The sequence below is a fragment of the Mauremys reevesii genome, linkage group 2 (genome assembly GCF_016161935.1).
Source record: "Mauremys reevesii isolate NIE-2019 linkage group 2, ASM1616193v1, whole genome shotgun sequence".
Taxonomy (NCBI): Eukaryota; Metazoa; Chordata; order Testudines; family Geoemydidae; genus Mauremys; species Mauremys reevesii.
Genome location: NC_052624.1, coordinates 231,018,403 through 231,043,664, shown reverse-complemented (window position 1 = coordinate 231,043,664; position 25,262 = coordinate 231,018,403). Strand labels below are relative to the sequence as shown.

The following is a 25,262-nucleotide window of genomic DNA, read 5'->3' as shown; positions in this document are numbered from 1 at the left end:
ATCCAAATTATGAGCAATGAATCTTGTATTTGGATCACTGACTTAACTGAAAGATGTGTAAAGACAGATCCTATTGGCAATATATTGGAGGAGGCTAGAAAGCATTATTTATTCCAACAAGTGTCTGGAAGAAATTTGTGTTCAAGAAACTGGCTCCTGAAATGCCTATTTCAGATGAGAAATTGTACACTGTGCTAAATCTCTTACTACTTTTAGCCAAACCGTACCCTTTATTAGGGTCTGACATTCATCACAAATGCCAGCAACAATTCTGGAGACCTCCTTGTTTTGGAGGGGGGCAGAATATGAGGAAAAGCTACAGTTTAGCTAGGAATGGCTGTCAGCCCCTCAAATGCATTAATGTCTTCCAAATACTAGATCTCTGAATATGTACATTTATTGCTGAATAGGATCCATTACTAATAGTAATTAATAAGATGGATAAAAAACCCTCAAAATATTTTGAAGTAATATTAAGGGCGATATACCACTTAAAATCAGTGGGAGTTTCAGCGCAGATAAAGGGTCTGCTCCAACAAGATGCTCAGCAACTCATCATGCATTGAGCATTCACAACTTCCATTAATTTCAGTGGACACTGAGGGTGTTGATCAACATCTCATAGGAATAGGCTTTATAAGGAGCATATGGTTTCTATTTTAAACGGAAAGTATCAAGAACATTTAGGACTATGTGTGTGTGGAATTGAATTTAACACCAGTAGCGGTTGTGATGTATGTATAGATCAGGGACAAACAAGCCTTAGTTCATCCTTCTTACTGCATGGACACAAGTCCTCCCTCTCTGAAAAAACCTGTAGTAAGGGAAGTCAGTAGAAACACTGCAAGATCAGATCTAAAGAATTTCTGTATCATGGTACTGATGTACTATACAACATTTAAAGATTGACATTCTATGCTATGTTCTAGCATATTGTCAAACAATTTTTTAAAATTGATCATGAGATTATTTTCTAATCACTTATAATTGCACTGTTAAACAATGGACTATCATCTATTCAAATATTTTCTACATTTTCAAATATATTGAGTTCAATTACAACACAGCATACAAAGAGTACATAACCCACTTTATATTATTACAAATATTTGCCATATAAAGATAAAGAAATAGTATTTTTCAATTCACCTCATACAAGTACTGTAGTGCAATTTCTTTATCATGAAAGTGCAATTTACAAATGTAGAATTATTTTTATATAACTGCACTCAAATACAAAACAATATAAAACTTCAGAGCCTGCAAGTCAACAACCCCCCTCCTGTACGCCAACCTCCTGCCCCAGCCCAGAGCTCCCCTCCCACACTCCAAACCCTTTGGCCCCATCCCCAGCCCAGAGCACCCTCATTCCTGGCCCCACCTGAGAGCCCTCACCCCCTCTTGCACCCCAACCCCCATGAAAATGAGCGAGTGAGGGTGGGGGAAAGCAAGCCAGGGAGGGATTGGGGATGGCGTGAGCGGGGGCAGAGCCTTAGAGAGGGGGCGGAGCCTCAAGGGGCAGCAAGGGTGATCGGTTTTCTGCAATCACAAAGTTGGCAACCCCATGGACAGGCCATTGATATCAAATACTGCTGACAGGGTCAGGATTGATTTCTGATACTCAGTGTACACAGCAGAAGGGAGCACTGGCTGAGGGCTGCCCACCCCTCCTGCCAGGTGGTGGCTTTGGAGGGGAGGAAGCTCTGCTAGGGGAGTCTGCAGACAACCCAGGGGCCGCGGTGGAGTGCCCAGGGGCGGAGGAGGGGCCAGGTGTGATTTCTAACCCCGCACTGACCCTTTAAGACAAAACCATGTGCAGCGCTGCAAGACACCAAGACCCCTCGCTGCCTGCCCAGCCCTTGCCATGTCTAAAACGACCTCAGGCGTCCCGGCGCTCAAGGCCCCAGTGGGCCAAGGGCAGCACTGCCTTACACCCGCGAGGGGTGTGGCTGAGAGACTGGGGCCCCGCCTGCGCCCACTGAGGGGCGTGGGGGGGGGGGCTCGATAGTAATCTGGGGCAGGACGGGCGCTGGCGAGCGCAGCTCCGGCTCCTGCCTGCGCCCCTCAGGCCGCGGCGTGGGCGGACCGTTCCGGCCGCGCCGGGCCCGGGCAGGCGCGCTGCGGCCGCGAGGCGCAGAGGGAGGCAGGCGCTGGGGCTGCTCAGGTGGAGGGCGGCGCGCGGCCGGACGCGGGGCTGAGCGCCGGGGAAGCGAGCGCCGACCGGCTGGTGCCACCCACGCCCCGCCCAGGTACCCCGAGCGCGGCGGGCTCCGAGAACGTGCCCGCCCGCGCGCCCGGCGTTTGCTGCGGGAGCGCCGCTTCCCAGCGCCCTCCACTTCGAAGTGAGTCCGGTCATCGCGCTGCCCGCGCTGCTTCCCCGCACGGCCCCGCTGCAGCAGGGGGGTGAGGGGCGCCGCGCGGGGGTGCGCATGGCCCGGGGGCTGCAGGCGTTGTGGGGCCCCTGCTTCCCCCCGGGAGGATGTATGCGGGTGTGAATGTTGTCTGGCCCGTGGGGGGCGAGGGGGGGCTACAAATGGGGGTCCATGGGGGGTAAATGCTACGGCTCTGCGGGGAGTCTGTTTGTTTTACGTGCATGGACGATTAGATCTTGTGAAATTGTAGCCTGTCACTCAGCCCCAGAGACCGCGGCAAATATTAAGGGCGGGCCACAGTACCTGCTCTTAGCTGGCTCCCTGTGCGCAGGATTTGCAGGAGGTTTAAATGCAAAATAGTCTCTCCTAGCTCTGTAGTTAAGCCAAGGGAGTTGAAAGAAAGACAGCAAAGGTCATTGGGGGGAGGGGGTGTGTGGAAGGCACTGTGGTGTATGAGCCCTGCAAGGTGCTGACATTTGTGCTGCCTGGCCATAGTTGCTCCTAGGGGACTGCATCATGCACGTAGGTGAGATGACCAGTTCCAGTTTCCAGGGCCAGACACTTGTGTATATGACTGACATTATTTGAAGCTATGAAGTATTTAAATGAGCTGAATGTCATTGTTTCATTGTGAATGTCTTCATGTGTGTTTTTAGGAGTTGAAATGATGACTGGGGAGGGGGGAGGGAGGGAGAGAGAGAGAGAGATCCTTTTGGCCTTGGAATTGCTTGGATGCATGTTTGATACGTGGAGCAAATCATAAAATGTGCAGTAATACACAGAAGCAGTAGACTGGTTCTCTTCAACCCTTTTCTGAGTGGTCTCACTTTGAACACTTAAAGCACAGTATATGTTAAATAACTAATCCTCACAACAGCCCACTATGGTAGGTGGGTATTATCCCTATTTTACAGAGGAGAAAACAGAGCAAAGTTATTTATCCAAGGTTGCATGGTGAGACATCGTTAGTGCCAGGATTAAATCTCAGGAGCGCTTCACTTCAGTATTTTTCTTATTTCTCTAAACGAGTGTTTCTCAACCCATGTGGGATATCACTCAGAAATGCGTCATTTCCATTGGCAGTGAGGGGAAGAAAATCAGTAATATCCTGTGGTTGCCAGGAATTAGGGGTGGGGAGGACAGGGAAAGAACGTGCCCTGTGCCCTTTCCTTTCCTCAAGCTCCAGCCATTGGCTCTTCCTTCTCATCCTTGACAATGCTCAGTTTTGGGACTGGGGAAGGTTAATGCCTACAGGTTCCCCTTGCTGTCCTTATCCACAGCAGCCCAAGGATCCAAAATCTTTCTGTTATGTCTTCCTATGACCCACATCCTACAACAGCATTATAATTGGTTACAGGATGATTATTTTTCGTTCATTTTGTTGATTGTGGATCCAAAAAAAGTTGAGAACCAATTCTTTTGGCGTATCTGCCTCTCCTTTTTAAAATTGTAATTGTGTATACTATACTTATGTTGTGTGTGAAATGGTATTTGTAATAACAAAAACAAAGAGCAGAGTTTTCTTAAATAACATTAGGTTCAAATTTGTTTTCTTTCTAGACTCTAAGGAACGTAGTTCTCTTCTGTTACATTGCATGGAGGAGAGCAATTTGTATTAACTTTGTTAAAACACAGACAGAATATAGGAGGAGCACTAGTGCAAGACTTCCACAGTAGCCTAGCACAAACCTTTGAGTGTCCAGATTAGCCTTACAAACATGCTGGCTATCTTAATTTAATTGTTTTTTACCTTGAATTAAATGATTGCCAGTGTAGTGAAGCGGAGGCACAAAAGATGTGAGTGTTTGGTCTGCCCTCTATATAGAGCAGGGGTTCTCGCAACAAACATTTTGGTGGCCTCAGAGTGTGGCCACCAACTCTTGCTGGCGGCCACTTTCACAATTTTAACTAAAATTCCTAACTAAGTTTAGGATAGACCAATAAATATGCCCATCTACATGTCCAAATCATTTCAATTTATCTATGTTGGGATTTTTTGCACTCTAATAAAAATAATTGACACGTGTCTATTCTTTACTGGACCTAAACAGAATAGAAACACAAATAAGGTGCTATGCACATTCTTGTCTTTTTGTTGTTGCTTTTTTTTAGACTTGCTAACTAGTAAATCTGCTGCTGTGAAAAATGATAAACATACAAATATCACTTTTCACAACAGCAGATATAGTCATCCCTGGCAAGTACAGGGACAAATGTTCTCTGGATGGGGAAGTGGGTAGGGAGGCAGTGGGGGCCAGAGGTGATGGGCAGAATGGATGGAGGACTAGGGGAGGCCAGGAGGAATGGATTTTAGATGAAGGGAGGATCATCTATGTCCTTGTGGGAGGTACAATTATCTTCATCTTTATAAAAAAAAGTAAGGCAGAAGGTTTAAGTGATTTGATGAAGACTGCAGAGAGTATCAGTGACACAGCCAAGATTCATCCACTGGTTGTTTTGCCATTACATCTGCTTGGTTTCATCCAGTACCAAAATGTAGGTTGTAAAGTCAATATATAAGTGTAAAATTGAAGTTTACTTCTAAGATAGCTTACACTTTCTTTCACTCACTGGTTAGTTAAATGTTCTGGTTGCATTTTATGTTTTGTGTTTTCAAACTTTTCATTCATAAGTTTCTTAACATTTATTAACGCTTTGTAACTATGACACCTTTTGAGGAGTGTTCAGGACTGTGGGTGACCTTGTTACCTCCCTTGCCTCCAGTGTGAGGGAGTCTATGTTTGGTAACTGGGCATCAACTCCGGTGCAACACCAGTCTTTCCAGCACTCTCCTCAGGACTCTGCCAGTCCTATCCTAACAGTAAGTGCACCTAGGGTGACCAGATAGCAAGTGTAAAAAATTGGGATGGGAGTGTGGGGGTATTAGGTGCCTATGTAAGAAAAAGCCTCCAAAATTGGGACTGTCCCTATAAAATTGGGACATCTGGTCACCCATGGTGCACCCCAACCTTTGAGAAAAACCATGAAGAGGGTTCCTCTACAGCATCCAGTTCCTGTCACTGGATACTCATAGATATTACCAAGTCTGCTGACTCCAAAGACAGTACACACACCAACCTCTTAGCTAAGCTGAGGATGCATGCTTTACTTTAATATTACAGCACTGAGATGAATTTTATAGTAAAACCAAGAATGTTTGTTAATAAAGAACAGAGATTTAAGTGATACTAAGCAAAGATAATAGAAACAAAAATGGTTACAAATAAAACAAAAGTATAACATACTTCTGAGTTGCTGCATATAATCTTGGCAGGCTCCAGTCTTTGTCTAAAGCAGTTTTTCTCACCTACAGCTGTTTCTCATGCTCAGCACCACCAACCCACATAGCTGGGGCTCCACTGGTCATGGATGCAAAGAGCACTGACCTATTTGTTCCCTTGGTGATAGATAACTAAAGAATTCTTTCCCCTTCTTCTTGCAGTCCAGAAAATCTTTGAAATGTATTCTTTTGATATGTACTCTGAGATAAAGTGCCTCGCTCCTGCTGTGTGTTTGTTGTGGTGCAGACATCAGGTCCCTTTTTCACATTTTCTTGTTAATTTGCATTTCCCGTTGCCTCAGCATTTCCTGTTAACTCAAATATAGTCACCATTGTCTTTGGTTAACCCTGCTCAATTTACATTATAGACAGGGAGATAACTACTTTCCGTCCTATCTGGAAGGAAACCTATTTCTACCTTTGTTCGGTCACAGACTTTAAAGCATCACATCACTAAGTATCTGCAGTTGTTCATATAGTGTTAATACATACATTTCACAATGATATTAATGGCCAGTGTGTTTTAAGTTTTCATTTGATACCTAATAAATATTCTTTTTAGATAAATGCCATTGCACCAAGGTTAGGTGTATAGTGAGTTTGTCAGGCCTGACACGTTGCTGACACAGAGCAGTGAACCAGCAAAGGGCCTCTCTGTCACAGTAACATTTTCTTAAACTAATATTAATTCTAAATGTGTCTTGGAGCTATTCATTCCAAACAGAAAAGAAACAAAAAGTACATATGTGGTAGTGACATTTAAGAACAGTTTTAGCATTCAAAATTTAGTGCCATGTAGAGATGTGTTTGGACCTATGGGCTGAAACCATGCGCTCCTAAGCTCCCCTGTTACTCGTCAGGTTCCAGCCACAGTCTTTGTCACTATTTCTAGAGAATAGGATCCTGTGGTGTAGCTGTCCCAGACCCCCATGACCAGTGCTGATTCCCTCTCCTTTCCTCCAACACCCCAGTTGCTCAACAAACACATGCAACTCCCATCAATCTTAGGCCTGGTCTACACTACGTGTTTAAACCGAATTTAGCAGCGTTAAATCGATTTAACCCTGCACCCGTCCACACAATGAGGCCCTTTATATCGATATAAAGAGCTCTTTAAACCAATTTCTGTACTCCTCCCCCACGAGAGGAGTAGCACTGAAATCAGTATTGCCATGTCGGATTAGGGTTAGTGTGGCTGCAAATCGACGGTATTGGCCTCCGGGCGGTATCCCACAGTGCACCATTGTGACCGCTCTGGAAAGCAATCTGAACTCGGATGCACTGGCCAGATAGACAGGAAAAGCCCCGTGAACTTTTGAATTTCATTTCCTGTTTGCCCAGTGTGGAGCTCTGATCAGCACTGGTGGCGATGCAGTTCCAAATCCAAAAAGAGCTCCAGCATGGACCGTACGAGAGATACTGGATCTGATCGCTGTATGGGGAGACAAATCTGTTCTATCAGAGCTACAGAAGACGAAATGACAAAGCATTTGAAAAAATCTCCAGGCAATGATAGACAGAGGCCACAGCAGGGACTCAGCACAGTGCTGTGTGAGAAGCGTAACGGAAAGCCAAAGAATCAAATGGACGCTCATGGAGGGAGGGGGTACTGAGGACTCCAGCTATCCCACAGTCCCCGCAGTTTCCGAAAAGCATTTGCATTCTTGGCTGAGCTCCAAATGCCTGAAGGGTCAAAAACATTTTCCCAGGTGTTTCAGGGTGTATGTTGTCAATTTACACCCTTCCCCCCCCCGAAAGAAAAGGGAAAAAAATCGTTTTTCGCCTTTTTTCAGTGTCACCCCATGTCTACTGCATGCTGCTGGTAGACGGGGTGCTGCAGCGCTGAACACCAGCATCCCCGTCCCAGTGGCAGACGGTACAATATGACTGCTATCCATCGTCATCATCAGCCCGTGAGTGCTCCTGGCTGGCCTCGGTGAGGTCGGCCAGGGATGCCTGGGTAAAAATAGGAATTACTCCCGGTCATTCCCGGCAGATGGTACAAAAGGATTGGTAACCGTCCTCATCATAGCAACTGGGGGCTGAGCTCCATCAGCCCCCCCTCCCCTTTCATGTCTAAAGAAAAGATTCTGTACTGCCTGGACTGTCATAGCAGCGGGAGGCTGTGCTCCTCTCCCCCCGCCCACCCTTTAATGTCCTGCCTGGACTATCATAGCAGCTGGAGGCTGCCTCCCCCTCATTTTATCTCACTAAAAGTCAGTGTTTCTTATTCCTGCATTCTTTATTACTTCATCACACAAATGGGGGGACACTGCCATGGTAGCCCAGGAGGGTTGGGGGAGGAGGGAAGCAACGGGTGGGGTTGTTGCAGGGGCACCCCCTAGAATGGCATGCAGCTCATCATTTCTGTGGGCTCTCTTGGGCTCTGACACGAAGCGGCTGTGCTCTCTGGTTCTCTAGTACACTTGCCCCATATTTTAGGCAGGACTGACTCCATTTTTAGACAAAACAGAAAGAAGGGAATGACCCGGAGAGTTATTCCCATTTTTGTCCATGCGCCCCCGGCCGACCTCAGCAAGGCCAGCCAGGAGCACCCATGACAGCAGCAGACGGTACAAAAGGATTGAAAACCATCATCGCCAATTTCCAAATGCAAATGGTGCAAAATGACTGATAACCATCATCTCATCGCCAATTTACAATGGCAGACGGTGCAATAGGGATGGTAATCATCTCTGCTACCTTGCAAAGGCAAATGAGTGCTGCTGTGTAGCACTGCAGTACCGCGTCTGTCAGCAGCATCCAGTACACATACGGTGACAGTGACAAAAGGCAAAACAGGCTCCATGGTTGCCATGCTATGGCATCTGCCAGGGCAATCCAGGGGAAAAGGGTGTGAAATGATTGTCTGCCGTTGCTTTCACGGAGGAAGGATTGAGTGACGACATTTACCCAGAATCACCCGCGACACTGTTTTTGCCCCATCATGCATTGGGATCTCAACCCAGAATTCCAATGGGCGGGGGAGACTGTGGGAACTATGGGATAGCTACGGGATAGTACCCACAGTGCAACGCTCCGGAAATCGACGCTAGCCTCGGTACATGGACGCACACCACCGAATTAATGTGCTTAGTGTGGCTGCGTGCACTCGACTTTACACAATCTGTTTTAAAAAACCGGTTTCTGTAAAATCGGAATAATCCTGTAGTGTAGACATACCCTCAATGTAAGTTGTTATTTTTCATGTTAACCAGGGGCAGTATATGGTCCTAAGTGATAACGTGCTTTTCAGTCAACTTTTAAACTGACAGATGTCATTAGAATGAGGTATTTTAGCCTACTAGTGGTTGACGGGTCTAGCAGGCTACAGTGTAGAGCAGGGCTGAAAGAGCCAAATTTTGCCCGTTATGAGTTAAGTACATGTGCAGCAAATTTAGGCATATAGGGTGAGTTTTTTTTTTTTAAAGGGACACATGGTGATTAGGTACCTATCCCCACCCATAAATGCTAATTAGATTCACAGGCGTCCATGTTGGCTATTCCTTACAATAGCAAGAGGCACCACCAGGTCAGATCCATGTTGGAAAGGTTTATCTGTTGGCTCCTTTTACTACAGAATCTATACAATATATGGGCACAAAGAAATACATTTTTTACCTTATGTGTTCTGGAGCAAGCCTCATAGATGCTTTTACCTGAGTGGTTAGTTTGCCTGTGTGCAATATCAGAGGGCCTCCATACTTTGTAATTTTTTTTTTAAACAGCTGTTAGGTTTTGGTGTGTCACCTTCTATCTCTGTCACATTTTGGGTAAGCAATTTGTATTCTGTTGTGTTGTCATACTTGGTATTGTAAAACAGTGAAACGGAAACATTACCCATTTGGTCATTCCAGAAGTATTAAAATTAGGACAATAGGATTTGTAATATATATTGGAACTTATTCATGAAGAGATGTTACATTTTATTGAATTACTCAGAAGAGAAATGGAAACATCTCTTGGAATGGCAAGATTTTGCATTGGGAATTACAGGGATACTCTTTGCTTGTTTTCTGTAGGAGCCTTTCTTTTTAGTCTGCTTTCACACTGGAAATGCTGGTCACTACAGTAGTGATGACTTCATATATTGCACTAGATTTTTGCAGGATGTCCTTATCCACTGTATATTTTATTTATTTAGATCTATTGAAGTTCCTGTCCAGGATTGTAGGAACCCTTACCATATATTTAAAAATTCAAGCTAATCACACAAACAAAAATAAATGCAGCAGCCTCCCCCTGCAAACAACATCACCCCAGCCACAGATCCAGACACTGTGGAACAGTGTCCACCTGTTGAGGTGGAGAGAGGGTTCTTTTTGTGTGTGTGTGTGCGTGTGTGCGCGCAAAAGCAGACACCTACCTCACATGGTAGACTCCAAAACTGACTTATGTGGGAATTTTCACTCTGACTTCACTTACACAGGAATGTCTGATGCAGACCCAAAATTTATGGATTCAGATTCATGTCACCATCCCTGCTGGTGTGCATTTGACTCCTGAGAAATGTATACAGTTTGTGAGTACATTACATTTTGCAGATCTGGGTCCCTGTCTAATCCATTAGATTGAGATCACTAGGGCCACTTCAGAGAGGTTACCAAACCTGCAGCTGCAGAGTTCCAATGTTGGAACGGATGGGCTGTCCACCCCCAAGCAATGGCTTTAATTGTTTTCAAAGCTGCTAGTAGGTTTGTGTCTAAATTGATCTTTAAAAAAAAAAAAAAAGCTGTTATGCTTGGCAAGTGTCTTTTTTTAGCATTTGGTAATAATTCTTTACCAAATGCTAGAAAGCAAACTTCCCGAATATAACCCTAAAACCCAAGCCACTGACCTCTTTAAAATTTGGACATAAAATTCTATGTATGCACTGTCATTCACTAGTAGCACTAGAATAAAGCTTGATGACTGAGGCACAAAACATCTCTCCCCTTCCCTAACAAACCACCTTTAAGCTTTCAAGACCCAGATACGGAAAAGTGTGTCTGGTATTTTTCATTCCAGCACATTGAGTAGGGTTGTAGCTTATTGTTGTTTAGGATTTGACCTACATATAGCAGTCAGCTCTGTGACTTCACAAAAATGCAGTATTAGGTTGAAAATAATATGCTAGTGGGATAGTATCTGTGTCAAATTTTCAAAATTATCTTATTCTGATGAAATAAAGGGACTGCATAGCAGCAAAACCAATCACCAGGGAATCCTCCAACATAAAGTGGTGCAGTAGCAGAGGAAATGCTCCACGTCCCTTTCTTCCAACCACCCCTGGAGCTGGGGACATGTAGGGTATATAATTGGCAAATGGGCATGGCTTAAGCATTACTCTACTTCAGCTATTCTTGGCTATCAGAAGCACACCTAGGTGCCAACTGGAGCTGAATATAAGCTACAGTTGCCCAGAGACTGCTTTAACGTATTCCGGGAGCTTCGCAGGGCCTAGAATAAAGAAAACACAATACACTTTCTTGTACCAAGAACAGGTCAGCTAGAGTGAAGAATCAGGTTCAGTGGTCTTAGGAACCAAAGTTTGCATTGAGATTGGTTGTATGTCACTTAGATACTATGATGATGAACATGGCATAGGAACCTATATAGAATATATTTTTCTACTATGCAAGGTTACAATTGGGTTGGACCTCCCATTTATGAGATAATCAATTGTGACATGTCCTATACTGTTTTTTGCTTGTCATCAAACCATATATGTAACTGTTGCTCAGAGCATATATCAGCAGTTAGGAGGGTAATTTCTCTACATGTACATCAGGTTATGTAGGCAGCTAAGCTGCAGAGTCTGGATTTGCCAGCCAAAACATCGACCCTTGTTTGTAACTCATGTGTACCCTGAAATCTGTGCAAGAGATTATCCTTAATTGGCAACTTCCTGTTCTAAGAGACTATCCTAAATATATATATAATTCTGCTCAGCCTTTAACAGATCTCCTTTATTGTTAGGTTTTGAGGTCAAGTTATTGACATGTGCAGGAGTGGAGTTGTAGAAAGCCCTTCCATAGTACCAGACACATTTGGTGTATTGAGGATACGGACTCATCTCCCTGTCCTTGCTGATGTGCGTTTGATGACTTTTAAAAGCAACAAAGAATCCTGTGGCACCTTATAGACTAACAGACGTTTTGCAGCATGAGCTTTCGTGGGTGAATACCCACTTCTTCGGATGCCTTGCATCCGAAAGCTCATGCTGCAAAACGTCTGTTAGTCTATAAGGTGCCACAGGATTCTTTGTTGCTTTTACAGATCCAGACTAACACGGCTACCCCTCTGATATGATGACTTTTAAGAAGTCTTTATAAGCCTTTCCCTTACAGGAGAAAGTTACCTTAAGCTAACTATGAAGATATGCATTGCTACCATTCCATATAAAGAGAAGGAACTGTCCACCTTTGGATATCATTGTAGAGTGAAGGGAATGGAATCCAACATGAAGTACTTTTTATAGAATCATAGGACTGGAAGGCAGCCCAAGAGATCATCTAGTCCTGTCCCGGCACTCATGCCAGGACTAAGTATTATCTAGACCATCCTTTATGGATGTTTGTCTAACCTCCTCTTAAAAAATCCTATGATGGAGATTCCACAACCTCCCTAGGCAGTTTGTTCCAGGGCTTTCCTATCCTGACAGTTAGGAAGTTTGTCCTAATTTCCAATCTGAATTTCCCTTGCTGCAATTTAATCACATTGCTTCTTGTCCTATTCTCAGGGGTTAATGAGAATTTTTTTCCTCCTTTCTCCTTGTAACAACCTTTTATGTACATGAAAACTGTTATCATGTCCCCCCTCAGTCTTCTCTCCTCCAGACTAACAAACCCAGTTTTTTCAATCTTTCCTTGTAGTTCATGTTTTCTAGACTTTTAATCATCTTTGTTGCTTTCCTCTGGACTTTCTCCAATTTGTTCACATCTTTCCTGAAATGTGACACCCAGAACTGGACACAACACTCCAGTTGAGGCCTAATCAGTGCAGAGTAGAGCATAAGAATTACTTCTTGTGTCTTTCTTACAACACTCCTGCTAATACATCCCAGAATGATGTTTTTTTCAACACTGTTACACTGTTCACTCATATTTAGCTTGTGATCCACTATGACCCCCAGATCCCTTTCTGCAGTACTCCTTCCTAGGCAGTCATTTCCACTTTGTATGTGTGCAACTGATTGTTGGAGTACTTTGCATAGGTGGAGTACTTTGCATTTGTCCTTATTGAATTTAATCATATTTACTTCAGACCCTTTCTCCAGTTTGTCCAGATAATTTTGAATTTTAATCCTATCCTCCAAATCACTTGCAACCCATCCCAGCTTGGTATCATCGGCAAACTTTGTAAGTGTACTCTCTATGCCATTATCTAAATCATTGATGAAGATATTGAACAGAACTGGACCCAGGACTTATACCTGTGGGACCTGACTCAATATGCACTACAAGCTTGACTGTGAGCCACTGATGATTACCCTCTGGAAATGGTTTTCCAATCAGTTATGCACCCACCTTCTAATAGCTCCTATTTCCCTAGTTTGTTTATGAGTAAGGCATGCGAAACAGTATCAGAAGCCTTAGTAAAGTCAAGATATACCACATCTACTGTTTCCCTCCTATCCACAAGGCTTGTTACCTTGTCAAAGAAAGCCATTAGGTTGGTTTGACATGATTTGTTCTTGACAAATCCATGCTGACCGTTACTTATCACTTTATTATCTTCTAGGTGTCTGCAAATTGATTACTTAATTATTTGCTCCATTATTTTTCTGGATACTTAAGTTAAGCTGACTGCTCTGTAATTCCCCAGGTTGTCCTTATTTTCCTTTTTATGCTTGTTTACATTTTGTAGTTTTATTATCTTTTAAAAAATATGAATAAGTCTTTAGGGCAGGGGCTGTCATTTATCTTATGTTTGTGCAGCTCTGATGCTTCCTGGGGTGCCCAGCATTGGTAAGCACCTCAGTACCACCTGCCTATAGCATGAGGAAGTCTTGTCTGTGCTTGCCAGGTGCCAGCTCCGCAACTCCACCAGCTACGGGCAACACAAGAACTCCCCGATACACCTCTACAGGCCTGGCTGTCTCTCTACAGGTTAGGAAAAAGGCACACTCCAACCCTTGAACCGTCCAGGTGAAGTATCCTTGGAGTGTCCAGCCCCTGTTTCATTGGACACTCATAGTAGTCTCAGATCTGCTGCTTCCAGAGAAGGAGTACACCCCAGCTTACCAGTTCTAACCCAAACCACGGCTCTGCTTAATACACAGTACTTAGATACATTTATAATGAAATCAAGTATACGTCAATTTAACAAAGTAATTCAAAGTAGGACCAAGCAGAAATATTGTAAACAAATGGTATATTTAAATAAAGTTATAACACACATTCTGGAGCCTAGACTTAACAAGATACTCTCTTGTCTAGTAAAGTATTGCTCACCAGCACTTTACAGCCAGGCTGGCTTTGATCCTCTTTTCATGAGACAAACAACACTGTCAGCTTGTTTCCTCGGTGAAGGATTCCCTGTGTTTCTTTGGATTCCCTGATCATAGAATCATAGAATCTCAGGGTTGGAAGGGACCTCAGGAGGTCATCTAGTCCAACCCCCTGCTCAAAGCAGGACCAAACCCAGCTAGGACCAAACCCAATCCCAGCCAGGGCTTTGTCAAGCCTGACCATAAAAACCTCTAAGGAAGGAGATTCCACCACCTCCCTAGGTAACCCATTCCAGTTCTTCACCACCCTACTAGTGAAAAAGTTTTTCCTAATGTCCAACCTAAACCTCCCCCTCTGCAACTTGAGACCATTACTCCTTGTTCTGTCATCAGGTACCACTGAGAACAGTCTAGATCCATCCTCTTTGGAACCCCCTTTCAGGTAGTTGAAAGCAACTATCAAATCCCCCCTCATTCTTCTCTTCTGCAGACTAAACAATCTCAGTTCCCTCAGCCTCTCCTCATAAGTCATGTGCTCCAGCCCCCTAATCATTTTTGTTGCCCTCCGCTTGACTCTCTCCAATTTATCCACATCCTTCTTGTAGTGTGGGGCCCAAAACTGGACACAGTACTCCAAATGAGGCCTCACCAGTGCTGAATAGAGGGGAATGATCACATCCCTCAATCTGCTGGAAATGCCCCTACTTATACAACCCAAAATGTCATTAGCCTTCTTGGCAACAAGGGCACACTGTTGACTCATATTCAGCTTTTCGTCCACCATAACCCCTAGGTCCTTTTCTGCAGACTATCCTTATATACCAGACTATCCTTTGATGTTAGTCATAAACATGATTCTCCCCTGCTGAGCGTTTATTTTTTTTCCTGTAGGTTTTCTCTCTTTTATATTTTGCAGTCTTTCAACTAGTATCTTGCTCAGTGTGAAAATAGGCTTCCATTGTGAGTCATAAAATACAGAATACTCTCCTGGCCAGACAGAGGGATAAGCGTCTGTAACCTCCTGTCTGAAAGTTCTGAGTTATGTCACCCCCTGGTGACCAGCCTTAATTCCCAGTCCTTGAGAACAGGAATTTTAGTAAAGATGCATAAATCCTTAAGTATTATTGTATATATATTTCACAGTGATTATGATGAGCGATAGGCTACTGGATCTCGGTAGAGACCTCACATGTCACCCTTTGGTGAACTGTTATGAAAATATCTGACCCAGAGGATCCCTGCAAAATGTTCTACATTCCTTGTGCTCTCTGCCAGTTGCACCAAGGGTCCTTGGGTCACAGCAGTGCCTAACACAATGATCCTGTGGCCTGGTTGGTCTTTAGGTGCTATCACCATATACATATTGAATAATAATATTTAAGTAAGCAAAGTGGTTAATTGATCTCAGAAGTAATATAGAAAGAGGAAAAAAAGGGATACGTATTTTCATGATTTCCCCTCAATTTGGGTGTTGTCTTTCCCATAGTTTGTGAGGTATTTTCCCCCATATTAGATGACCTATTTTGCATATAATAACCTCTGTGTAATAGATACTCTGAGTAATTGAGATGTAATTTTTGCTACAACGTAAGGGAGTTTAATTAGTTTTTTGTGGAACTTACTAAATGTTAAATATTCTAAATGACATTTATAAAAACTCAATTGCCCTTGTTTAAGTTTGTTTAATTTTTTAAAATTAAAATTACGTTATTACATTGTAAATCAGCTGCTCTATATTAAAAGCTAAACCCTAATGTCAGTACTAATTTAGTGCTGCTGCCAGAGGCCTTCAACAGCTTAGGAGGCAGGCTGAATTTTTGCCCCTAACAGCAGGATGGGTAGTCAGAATGTAGAGGACAAATGTCTAACCCCCTTAATTATGAGCATACAACTCCACTGACTTGAAGGTGTGTTTTGCCATAGCAAAGAATGCAGTATTGGGCTCTTTCTGATAGTGATATAATACACAAAATGGCTTTATGGGAACTATATTCTATAAACATCTGTAAGTGTGAAATAATGTTAGCTGCAGCTCCTGTGAGTCAGGTCATTTAGTCACTCCTGAGGAATTGTATAGACTAAAATCTATCTGTTTTATGCTTATTGGCATTATTACAAGAATGCATTTTAAGTGTAAAAGATTACCAGTCTTGGTAAAGCTTTCATATTATATATTTGTAAAGGGTGTACTGCTGACTTGGAAAGCTGCCAAATCACCCAAATGACATCAATTATCTGTTGGATATTTTTCAGGAGAAAAGGCACTATTTTATTCCCTCAGTGAAGTTGCAGAGTCTCAGCTCATGTGGTTTTCCCTGTATGGAGTTTTGCAGAAAAAGACCTTTTAAAATGGCAGCAGTCATTGCTTAGGAGAGCAGCATTCTGTACGTGACTTTGGCAGAGAAACATTTCACTCTGCTGTTTGCTGGTTTTTAATTAAAAATAATTCCTTTTGTAACGTTTTAAAGTCTTTAATAATTTTCTAATTGCCTGCTTAGGAATCTGGTGTCAGAACAAGTCCGAGGACCCAGTCCTGCTCCCACAGAAGTATCTGAAGTTTGCCATTGTCCTCAACAGGAGAAGGATTGTATTGGATCTTTGTAGCAGGGTGATTGCCACCCAGGAGCCCCCTCATAAAGTTGTGTCAATAGACAGCATTGTGGATGGTGTGCATGTGTCACTCAATTAGGTTTTAGCACTTCCTCAATATTCCATAGGCTGCAGAGCCAGAATCCAGGGGATAGACAGGTAGACCATGGCCCAACCACCTTTCAGCAATGGTCTTTTACTAAATTAGTATAGAAGCTGCTGGAGCAGTCGGGAGCATTGCTCTAGCTGCAAGTTCACAATATCACTGAAATTTGACCTGGCAGCCCCACCATCCAGACAGAGGAGCATCCAGGCCAAATTTGAGTGCCATTGTGGCCTGGTGCATGAGAAGTCTGTTCCTGTATAGTGGCGTGCAGGAGAGAATGCCAAGAACTTGACTCCAGGTGGCACTAGCTCATGCATTCTGCAGATAAGAGAGAGAGAGGGGAGACTCCCTGGCTGAGGGAGACCTGAGGTCCCTAAAGGGGTGGGGAGACAAGTGGGGATTGTAAAGAGTTGCTGTCAGAGGGAGGTGGGAACTGTAATTTGCCCCCCCCCATCTAAATTGGTGCCACAGCTCTCATGGCCAGATGTTGCTGTGCAGGTCACTTTGTCAGTTTCCTTTCCCAGATTCCTTAAAAAACTCCAGATCAGAGTCCAAAGGTAATTAAAACACTCCCCTTTTGGTTCCAAATTATTTAGTCCTGACACATTGGCCCTCCAGGCTGCTACCTCAGTTCAATGTGTCTCTCCCCTAAGGTAGGAAGTCCACAGCCCTCCTTCCTGGAGCTGGGTCACCATTTCTTAACTCTCTGCAGACCCTCCTTTTAAAAAGCCTAGTTGGGTCACCTGATCTTCATTTTCCCCACCTATGGAGGTGAGTTAAGCTTGTCACAGGTGGCCGTAGGCCCATCTCCCTTTAAAGTGGCCAGCCCCACCATGATCGTCCTGTCCCTGTAAACCAGAAATGTTGGGGAAGATACACCAGGAAGCATGTTACATATCAGCATCCTCCCTACTGTGTGGAGTTGACCTGTTAACACTTTTTCATGTTGCTTTTTAAAATAAATCTTACACAAGTAGAAGCGTTTGTGGACTGAGTAGAACCCAATAGTATGTCTCTTGTACATGTAACATTCCCATTGAAATAAAGGACGGCAGGATTAGGTTGTTAGATCCCAATCCTGAAATGCATATGCACATACTTAGATTTATGCATGCAAGTAGTCCCATTGAATTAGGGCTACTCACCCGAGTAAGTGTTTGCAGGACCTTGGCCTTAGTTTGTTACAGAAGGAAAAGTGCCATTTACCTAACTGTTTGTGTGCGAGAGAGATTAAGGCTTGGTCTACACTAGGAGTTTGTCGGTATCACTGCGTCACTCAAGCTTGTGGATTTTCCACACCCCTGAGCGACATAGTTATACCAACCAAACCCCAGGTGTACACAGCACTATGTAGACAGGATAGCTTCTCCATCAACATAGCTATTGCCTCTTGGGAAGGTGGAGTATCTACACCAACAGGAGAAGTTCTCCTGTTGGCATAGGATCACCTTCACTAAGTGCTAGTGGCACTGCCACTGCACTGCTGTAAGTGTAGACAAGCCCTCAGATTTCATCAGTGATTTCCTTGGTTTACATTGTATCTGCTAAAAGCAACAAAGAGTCCTGTGGCACCTAACAGATGTATTGGAGCATAAGCTTTCATGGGTGAATACCCACTTTGTCAGACGCATGTAATGGACATTTCCAGAGGCAGGTATAAATATGCAGACCAGAATCAGTCTGGAGATAACGAGGTTAGTTTAATCAGGGACCTCATCCTCTCTGATTGAACTAACCTCATTATCTCCAGACTGATTCTGGCCTGCATATTTATACCTGCCTCTGGAAATTTCCATTACATGCATCTGACGAAGTGGTGCTCCAATACAACTGTTAGGTTGCCTACCCCTGTTATAGACTATGGCACGAGTGCCGAAGTCGGCATACAAGCTGATTTTCAGTGGCACTGATGCTACCCGGGTCCTGGCCACTGCTCCGGGGGCTCTGTATTTTAATTTAATTTTAAATGAAGCTTCTTAAACATTTTTAAAACCTTATTTACTTTACATACAACAATCATTTAGTTATATATTATAGATTTATAGAAAGAGACCTTCTAAAAACATTAAAATGTATTACTGGCATGTGAAACCTTAAATTAGAGTAAATAAATGAAGACTCGGCACACCACTTCTGAAAGTTGTCAACCTCTGGTCTGTAAGGTGCCACAGGATTCTTTGTTGCTTTTTACAGATCCAGACTAACACAGCTACCTCTCTGATACCTGACACATTGTATCTGCTGTTCATGCTGCATTTACTGCACACTTTTCATAAACAGATTCATCACAAATTTGGGGTAGAAGGAACAACCTTGGGAGCTGGTATTTGGAGTGATGTCTGCTTGAGTGATATGAACAATTTAATTTTAAATCTTAAACAATTGCCACAACACTTTATTCTGAATAATATAATATTCCTCTAAATAAATTATCTCTTGAAATGCTCCCTTTAAAAAAGGACTGAACCTTTTTAAACGTAACTCTGTTTTCTGTTACTTATAACATGAAAGAACACTTTTTGAAGGTGAGAGAACACAAAGCATCTCATATTTATGACTTTATAGGCAGTGGGACTGTGACCTAATGTAAACTTGCAGAAATTTAGTATAATATCCTTAGCTTGAGGGCAACATTCTGAAAACGTTGGGGATTTTCTCTTTTATCCTGGCTCAGTCTACAATCATATTTCTTCGTTATTATTTCCTTTTAGCATTACAGTACAATTGATGTTGATAGAAAGCATGCAGAAACTGAATTTAAAAAAGCCCCACCTCCTCCCTCCCCAAAAAAACACAATTAAAAAAATCTTTTGCATTGTTGGCACAGAAATAGTGGCTGTAGAAAAGTTCCTGGCTGCCTTTCTTTCAGCTGCTGATAGGCATAACAGAGCTATCACTTCCTGCATTTGGCTCATGTAGATTGTCTTAAATAGCAAGACCATATATTTATTTTAAAGATTAATTTAATTCATTGAAGATGAATGTTCCTGACTTGTGTGTACATGTTAGTTAATGGAAAGCTGCAAATGTAAAGATCAGCTCTTACTTTCATGCCAACAAATTAATACGTGTGCGTGTGTGTGCGTGTGTGTGTGTGTGTGTGTTTGAAGCACACTTTAGCTAATAGCCCATATATAATTTGGAAGAAGATATCTTCAGTGGAATACCCTTGGGGGATAAATGGAAAGTCTGTAAGTAAACAACATGTCAGCCCTACGGAAAGAGTTATTGCTTTTAAAGTAGTAATTATTTTTGTCGTAACTGAGTGGTTGGAAACTCCTTAAAGTGAAATACCCACTTTTAATGATTTGAGGCTATGAATTATAATATGAGAGGTTAGAGGCCTAATCCAAAGCTGCATTGCATAATAATATATGTATACTTTTAAAAGATGATAGTTTTTTAAATGTCTCATAGTATTTGTTGCTGTCTTCAGGTATTTTTCTTGTCCGATTTGATTTGCTCATAACATTTTAATCATATTAGCAAGTCTCCTAATCAGTTTATTTCAGTTTACCTGCTTTTTATATGTGGCTGTGAGATTGCATACCAGATTCACCACTGGAATACATTGGTACGTCTGCTGTGAATTTAGGACAAAGTCTCATAAATCAGCTTTATACACAATGACAAAATCTGTGACTCTGAAATTATGATATTTCAGTGATGCAGTTGTTTCCTGTAAATGCCTGTTTCACAAGCCACATTGGTAAGAAGCTTTGCACACTGATTGCTAATGTAATGAGGCTGTTCATAACACATTTGAATACTATAAATAAGTCTTCATACTTTGCATGATTATGCATTCGTTAGCTTGTTTTGTTCTCAATGAGCACTTAATGAACACTTTAACCTGTAGCTTTTATCCTTGATTATAGAACACATAGATCAGGAAACAGCCTACATACAGATCCTACTTTTTCTCTGACCAATTTTTACTTATCATAAAAAATAGCTCCTAAGATTACTGTTAACTTAAATATTAGAGACTTTTTCTATATTTTTAAGCTTATTTACTTTGTGTGTTTAACAGCACTTTCTAGGTAGTCAGTTTCCCCTGCTTGTGTGATTTTTTTTCCCCACATACCAACAAAGAGATGAGTCATCAAGAAAAAAGGTGGCAACCCAAAATTGGGTGATAGCGTGCTGGTCAGGGACCACTGATGTAGTCCATTCTCCTGACAATGGATGAATGTTCACTACAGTATTTGTGTTCTCATTCTCCAGTCTAGTTTTTACTGTCTAAAGCAATGTGGCTACTACCACTTGGCTTAGACATTTTATTTCACAATAGGAGTCAGTCTACATTAGAGTATTGCATCCATTGCATGCCAATGTCTAGAAAGGACCAATCGATATTCAACAACGTTTCAGAAACTGTGGTTGAAACTTGCCTCAAACAGGGCACAATTATGGTTTCTAAACTGGTGCTGAACATGAATTGGTCCTGTTTGCACATATAGTTCAATAGTTTTCTGCATCACCACAGCTATATGCATGGCTGATGCCTGTTGAGCACTCCCTTGGAGCCTAAAGAGGAATTCTGCCTGATGCAACCAAAATTTTTCCTGTGGCTTCTGCTATAATACTATCTCACCACACAACTGAACACAGACTGTATTTTAAATATTGCCATGTGTATTGGTCAGGTGCACAATATTGATGGGCAGTGTGTAAGTGATTATTACAATTGTCATTAACAGGAAGTACTTATTCATGTTTGGGAGCTGTCAGTCAGGGGAACTCTGTTGGGGCTGTCTGCCCCCCCCCATCCATTCTTTCTGCCAATCAACCCATCACACTTGATGCGGAGTTTGGGAGGCATTACTTGTGCTCAGTGCCTCCTTATGGTATCCTTCTCTTTGCTGAAATAGGTTGCAGTCATGGACTGTACTGCTGTGTAACACCTTGATGGCCACGGAGTGGAGTTTCTCTATCAAGATATATGTAATTCACTGCAAATGTGGAGTTTGTCCTGGTCAAACATATATGACAGGAGGCAGATTTACCTTTGTGGTTTATCAGTTTTATGCCAATAGTGTAACTCCACTGATTTCCATGCAGCTACATCACCATTAAACTGGAGTAATACAGTGGTGAATCAGGCCCCAGAACTGGGTTTCCCGTTAATCTGTTAAATTGCTGTTTGGGTAGCCAGATTTGCCACAATAACCAAACCAACACTGAGATTTCTTATAACCAGTAGTTAGCAAGGCAAAGCAAAGAGTAAACCCAATGAGATACAGAGTGAGAAGGCAGAGGAGAAAAGATAAGTGAACCATGAAATATGTGTGTGGAGGGAAAGGGGAGTTCCAGACTGTGAAATGACAGTGACACAAACCAATAGCCTTTCGCAGTCCAGGATCCAGAGCACATGCAGCCACTCCAGAGTCCTGGTAGTAAGCCACTGAGAGAGGGAGATTTTGTAGGGAGGAAAATCACATTAATGCAGAAAGGAAAAGACACTTAAACACATGTAATGCAAACTGTTTTGGGGAAGCCATTTCAAGACCAAGTGGGAAACACTGAGGTCCTATTCAGTAACTAAATTGAAGGGTGTGTTACATACTAGGAAAGGAAAAAGGTAGATGGATACCCAAGAAAGTACTAGGAAAAAGAAAATACACAGCCAATACAATGCAAGTGAAAAAGTAACTACGGGAGACTTGCCACTCTCTAGGACCAGAGCGACAGTGAAATTCCAGCTTGTATCTGGGATCAGTAGTCACCTTATCAATGGTATCAGCCAGCAGGAGATTTAAATAACTCCCTTGGCCAGATGCTGCTGTTACACTCAAGCAGCCAAACTAGAACTTAAATTAACTCTTGCATCTGAGTGATATTTTCATTGTCTGAAGAAAATGTTTTAACTTTTTTATCAAAGGGACTTGAATGTGCAATGATTATGGGTTTGAAATTATCATATAAACTAATTGGGGCAGCTCTTAGTTACACATGTGTGTATCTGGACTAAGTCCACATACTCCCTCCACTCTCCCACCTGATATCTGAGAAAGAAAATACAAATACAGTAGAACCTCAGAGTAACAAACACCTTGGGAATGGAGGTTGTTCATAACTCTGAACAAGTCGTTATGGGATGCTCCTCAGGGCAGAGTGCTCGTAGCGGGGGCTGACAGCTCTGCAGTGGCTGCCTAGCCTGTGGGGGTGGGAACCGGCAGCTGGTTCTAGCCCCCTGGCTGCAAGGGTGATGAGTGAGGCACCCTGGGGCACCACAGTGTCAGTGGGTGCATGGTGCAGGCTGTAGCCCTTTAAAACTGAGCTGCTACTCCAGAGCGCAATGTGCAGGCAGGATCTGGGGCTATGACTCCAGCAGCTTACACTCCAGCCAGGTTTCAGTAGCAGCTCAGGAAGTTTCTTTTGAGGACGCTGAGCTTTCAAGCTTGTCCTCCTCCCAGCCAGGGGAAGGGAGAGGGGAAAACAGAATTCACCATCTCCTACCTGTAAGTGGCTGCCCTGCACCATGGCGGGTGGAGATGGAGACAGCCCAGATGTGCCTACCTTTAAGATTCAATACAGGCACAGTACAGTACAGTATTTGCTGTTGTTTTTTTGTTTTGTTTTGTCTCCGCTGCTGACTGATAGCTTACTTCTGGTTCCCCATGTTGTCTGGTTGACCGGTTAGTCTGTAACTCTGGTGTTTGTATCTTTGAGGTTCTACTGTATAACATTTAAGTCAGATATTAACTAGAGGATTGTGTGTACCTCTAAATACACCTGCCTCAGGTATTGCCCATAGAGAATTTTGGCCTGTCTGCACTTCAAGCTGGAAGTGAGATTCTGAGCTCATAGAGAGAAACTTGTACTACCTCTCATTGAGCTAACATGCTAAACACAGAGTGTACCTGTGGCAGTGTGAATGGTGTGGGACATGCTAGCTGCCTCGAGTATGTGCCTATCCTATACCCTAGGCATGTACATGGGGTGGTTAGCCCATCCCACCATTCACGCTGCTGTGGCTACACTCTGTTTTTATCACACTAGCTCAGTGAGAGCTAGTGCAAGTATGTCTCCTCAAGCTGGGGAATCACATCCCCAGGTAGAAGTGTAGACATACTCTATGTGTGAATCTTATTTAATGAAAATGAAAGCTTTTAGTCTCTGTCATGGGTAAATAGAATATCTTCTTCAAACTTCCTGTGCTTGGTGCAAAGCTGTATCTGATGTTTGATTAAATCAGTCTGATCATAAACATTTTAAATGCTAAAGTTAAATTATTTGTAGTTCATTGAGTACCACTTATTGTGTAGCTACTCATCTATTTGGAGTATTTCTCAATATCTTGACTTCAGTCTCAGTTTTGCTGTAACTTTTTTTTGATATCAAGTAATCACACAGGTTGCTTTTTTTCTGTCTCTCTACATTTGTATTAAAGCTACTTGGTAAGGTTCAGCATGTCCAATCCTTTGCATAAAGAACCTGAAGGCTGACTCTGTTGTATCAAAAGGACCCATCTTAGGGACTTCAATAAAGGATGACTATTTGTAGGGTTTGTGAATGATGTGCATGCTTTTTAAAGACATTCCATTCCTATTTCATAAGTGCATATCCAAGTGGATCTCTACATGTATCACATAGTGCAATGTGCAGTCCAACGCCACACCATCCGGCAGATCTACAGCCCACTCCACGAGAGTGCAAGCAACCACCTCCACCTCCCTGGAGGACATCCTCTGGAACGATATCTGCCAAGCGGCGACTTAGCGCTTCATACATACCTTCACTGCCCACTTTGCCATTGACCAGGGAGCAGCCGCAGAGGTGACCGTGGTCTGTGTTGTCCTGCAAAAGGTGATATCTCTGGCATCCTGGCACCCACCTCCAAGCTGACCACTGTTTCATATCACCCACATTTGGAATACATAGAGGGACCATCACTCGAAGAATAAGAGGTTACTTACCCGTAAGTGGTGGTCCGTATTTGTACCTTCCCACTGTCCCTTCTGCTGTGGATGGCCCTATTTACTTAGCGGTAAGAGGGTGACTGAGGGTGCATTGCCCCACATGGCCTTTTTTAATGTCGCCTGGAGCACGAGGCAATGTATGACGTGCGTGTGGGTCAATGGGTACTGCTGCTGAAAACTTCTGGCTCCGGTGCCTGGAATGCACACGCACCCACGCTTGGAATACAAATAGGGACCACACATCTCAAAGAACATCCAGTTTCAGGTAAGTAACCTCCTCATATGCTTAACTTTCTGCATTATAGTCCCACTGAAATTAATGGAGCTACTTATACTGCACAATATTAAGTCTATGTAGAATCAGGCCTAAATATAGTACTTGTGGTATCGCTCCATTTTTGTGAATTTTTGTAGTTTATTGCCTGTGATATGGGGGAAATAATTGCATATCTAGAGAGTAATTGCTAGTACAGTTTGCTAATGAAAAACCCCAGTTCCTCAAATGAAATGGTGCTTTTGTGATGTGGACAAAAGCCCAGCAGAGATTTGGTTGAGATCA

General features: G+C 43.0%; 1 protein-coding gene across 4 annotated transcripts in view; it reads left to right on the top strand.

Annotated features, from left to right (window-relative positions):
* Nucleotides 1–2,149: 2,149 nt before the first annotated feature.
* Nucleotides 2,150–25,262, top strand: part of EYA1 (EYA transcriptional coactivator and phosphatase 1) — a 240,108-nt gene continuing 216,995 nt past the window's right edge. Inside the window, exon 1 of one of the 4 annotated variants that reach the window (XM_039526538.1) lies at nt 2,150–2,342. The gene's annotated coding sequence lies outside the window, so the exon portion shown is untranslated. Of the gene's footprint in view, nt 2,343–2,384; nt 2,404–25,262 lie in introns of those variants that run through there. The other 3 variants (XM_039526543.1, XM_039526540.1, XM_039526542.1) reach the window with 3 other exon arrangements.